The sequence below is a fragment of the Dermacentor variabilis genome, chromosome 8 (assembly GCF_050947875.1).
Source record: "Dermacentor variabilis isolate Ectoservices chromosome 8, ASM5094787v1, whole genome shotgun sequence".
NCBI classification, from domain to species: domain Eukaryota; kingdom Metazoa; phylum Arthropoda; class Arachnida; order Ixodida; family Ixodidae; genus Dermacentor; species Dermacentor variabilis.
Window position 1 is genome coordinate 119,394,405 of NC_134575.1, and position 4,091 is coordinate 119,398,495.

The 4,091-nt window shown below is 42.0% G+C and overlaps 1 non-coding gene across 1 annotated transcript; it reads left to right on the forward strand.

Moving 5' to 3' along the window:
• Positions 1-2,977: 2,977 nt before the first annotated feature.
• On the forward strand, positions 2,978-3,050 carry TRNAS-CGA (transfer RNA serine (anticodon CGA)). Its single transcript has one exon. It is a non-coding gene; the product is annotated as a tRNA-Ser (tRNA).
• The last annotated feature ends 1,041 nt before the right edge of the window (positions 3,051-4,091 follow it).

A 4,091-nucleotide genomic window follows, 5' to 3' on the forward strand; every position in this document is an offset into this window, starting at 1 on the left:
GAATGTAACGTATTTCGCACATTTTTCAACCTTAAGGCCTCTACACGTTCGAAGCTACTTGTCTAATCATTGTGATAATTTTCTTACAGTTTTATCACTTACCACGTCGTCGAAAAATTTAGTCGCACTGCCTCCTTACATGCGCATAGCTTGGTCAAAAACTTTAAAAGTACCTCCGGTACCACCGTTGTCCTTCAACAAATCAAATGAACGGCCCACAATGAATCTCATTTCGCAGCGTGATGTCTTTCCTCACTACTGGGGTATTTCGAAACCACTCCGCAATACACACTGTATTTTGTCAATATTTCACTAAAACAGTGGTTTGGTCCCCAATACCATAGCCAAACCCGCAAAATTTTCTGCGACAGGTAATTTACAAGGAAAGACAGTGTCGCAATTAGTTTGCGGTATAGCATTTTAGAATGAAATCGGAGTTCGTGGAGCGCTATTTATGCGTTGTTAGCCATAAAGTGACCCATTTATATAAATTTTTGATAAGAAATATACCTCGGAAAGGCACGCGCACCTAGATTAAAGCTTCTGATTCAAAGTCGACGTATTCATCCATTCGTTCCATGCACTGTAGACGGGCTACGTTTTCAACGTTATTATGCTTATTCGTACACCAGGTTACCAATATCCCTATCTGGTTACCCACGTATTAAACGTGTACGGAATTCGGAGCTTCAGGCTTAACTATTTCAAATCGTCCTATGCAAATGCCGTCGACGATTCTCCTAACCCTAAGCAAAGGATAAGTGCTTCGTTTTATTGAAAGCCGTAATAAACAGACACTCGTGTATACAATAAAAACAAAAATGCGCACTCTACAGCGTTTTATATTCTCGAAATACTACGAGTGTTCAGTAATGATTATATTGAATCCGTGCTGCGCATTGCGCATGCGATTCGCCAAAGAGAGAGCAAAGGAAAATCTATAGGACCCACTGCGAGTTAACCATAAAATGGGGCGCTGTTACGTTAGCAGTGACATGGCTGAGGTTGTCGTCTGCAGCAGTTCAATGCAGCGCTCGCATTTTGCTGGGCGACTTACTTTTACCTACGGTGCTGGATGCATTTTATGTTATCACCAAACCCAGTGATTTCAATCATCGCTATCGGCACGCTTCCTTACAACAAAGATTTCGGGAAAAAATGACAACTATTTCACTCTGTGAAGATGGAATGGCACCGAAAGCTGACGACAGTGAAAGCTCTCAAACAAAAAGCAAAGTGCTTTCATTGCCATTCCATCTCCATAGTGAAATGGTTGTAATTTTTCGTTCAGCATCACGGGAACGTTCTTCGTAGGTGATTGTTTCGCGCCGGCGTCGTTTCCAATCTCGTTGTTGTTTCCTCCGACACTCCTCGAACGCCTGTTGTTCTTCGGGTGTACGAACTGTACGTGTCCACCAGTGGTGTAGCCAGAAATTTTGTTCGGGGGAGGGGGGGGGGGGTGCTTATGTTGCAGCTCGGCATCCTCCCTAAGAGGAAGCTTTAGCTCGGGTGCTCCGATCTAAATACATGTACAAGGGGAATTCATTTTTCTCGGCAACCACTGCACCAAATTTGACGAAGTTTGTAGCATTTAAAAGAAAAACTTGGGGGGGGGGGGCGTTTACTGACTGCTGGTTTCGAATTTTTCATTGAGGTCGTCAATTTTTTATTAAAAACTGACCAAAATCGCAAATTTTCCGGAAACAAAACTATCAAGTTTAAAACTCTATGACTCAACAAAGAAAAATTATATCACAATTCTGTGAATTTCAGCCAATAGCACATCTACAGCGGACAAAATTGATATGTTACACATGAATCTAAAAAATTTAGTATTCTGGAAACACGGCTTTTGCAGAACCCCTGTACACAACGTAACCAATTCAGGTAAGATACAAATTGACATACCAAATTTGTCCGCTTTGAGTCTTATAATAGATGCCGTTGACAGAACCGAGATATCTGTTCTTGATGCAGAGCTGATAGTTTGTAAATGTCATGCTCCTATATTTTTCGAACTTTCAAATTTTTCGAAATATTTGAAACAAAATTCAGGCCCTAAATCGAAATACCGCTTCCAACAGACACTACAATTTAACTTTCTCAAATGCAACAGGTTTCATTAAAAGCGATTCAGAGGTTATCTCAGAAAAGCGTTTCTGCGTTTTACATGTATTTGAATAGGCCGCGTCGGAGTGGGGCCCGAGCTAAAGATTCCTCTTAAACAGTTTGTCCAGGGATGAAATGCATGAATAATAATTGCATTGCCATTGCCAAAGATGCTGCAAACGAATTCTTTAACGCTACGCACCATAAAAACAAGTAAAATATAGAATTCTCCATAAAAGAATATACTTGTATGTGCCAAAAATTGTGTCCTAAATAACTGATATCAATCTGCCATGTTTTTGTTATATAATAAGAAAAAAAATATCACGCGAACTTTAGAACTATATCAGTTCTAAACCAGCAAAGTAGTGCATGCCGCTGATAGGAAAAATGTAAAGGCCATGAAATGAACAAGTTGAGGACAAATGCGTTAATGAAACCTTGAAAGGTTGTGGGTTCGGTTCCCACCTGCGGCAAGTTGTTTTTTCATCCACTTTATTTTCCATTAATTCTTCGTTTCTTTATTTCATTTATAAGCACAAGTAATTTCCCCTATGTTGTCCTTGGTGTCAATGTTTCTTGGCTTCTTATGATATGACTAATAAAATCGGGACCCTCGGTTAACCCCCTTTCTTCTCGTTTATTACATAACGAGGGTCTCGAATCCGGCTACATTGATGCCTTCAGGTAGCATATGTGGGTTTATTGACCAGTTGCCTTCACCCAAAAAGATCACGTTCTCGTGACGCCTGCGGCAAAAAGGACGTCCCACGTCCGCCGCCAAGGTCTGTGTGTGGTGGCGCTGGCTAACACTCCCAGGGTTCTACTAGCACACATAAATACCCAAGAAAGTGGATGGGAAAACAGCGCCGCGGTAGCTCAATTGGTAGAGCATCGCACGCGAAATGCGAAGGTTGTGGGTTCGGTTCCCACCTGCGGCAAGTTGTTTTTTCATCCACTTTATTTTCCATTAATTCTTCGTTTCTTTATTTCATTTATTAAGCACAGGTAATTTCCTCTATGTTGTCCTTGGTGTCAATGTTTGTTGGCTTCTTATGATATGACTAATGAAACTTTGTCATTCAAGAACCGTATTTACATTCATGTACGTATGCAACGGCCAATACAAAATATCAATGACGCTGGAATTTGCTCCAATGTATTACGCAGGAGCAGCTGTCACCGGTGGTGTATCGTGAGTAATTGCACCGACATTATAGTCGCCACAGAGAGCACGTATAAAAAGCAGGAGTTCTGCAACATATACGAGGGCGAGTCAAATGAAAGTGAGGCAATGCGAACATATCAGAAACGCGGTACTTTACTTAAAAGTAGTCTCCGTGAACATTTAGACATTTGTCACATTTACTGAGTTGCGTGATTCCGATCTCATAAAATTCACTGGGTTGCAGCTTCAAAAAGTCTGCGACTGACTCTTTCACGTCATCGTCCGACACGAATGTGGTTCCCTTGAGCTGTTTTTTTTTTTCGGTTGCCCCAAAATGTGGCTGTTGCAAGGCGACACGTCTGGGCTCTGTGGCGGATGTTGCAGCATTTCCCACTTGAATGTTGCTATTTTTGTATTAAATACATCAGCGATGTGGGGATGGGCACTGTCGTGAAACGAGACGACCCCACTCATCAATTTTCACATTGCTTCTTCTTGATTGCAACACGCAGCCGTTCCGGCGTTTCACAGTATCGGAAACAATTGATAGTCCCACAAGACTTAGCAATCTCTATCCGTAATGGTACCTGACGATAAAAAAAAAGACAACAACACCTTTCCGGCGGAAATGATGACCTTTGCTTCCTTTGGGCGTGGTGAATTCGAATGTTTCCACTGTAAGCTTTGTCGTCGTGTTTCAGGCTCGTCGTAGTGGCACCATGGTTAGTCCCCGATCGCAATTGCAGACAAGAAGTCGTCACCCTCATTGTGATACCAGATCAGATCAGTCAAGGCAGCGCCGGACTTCTCCGTC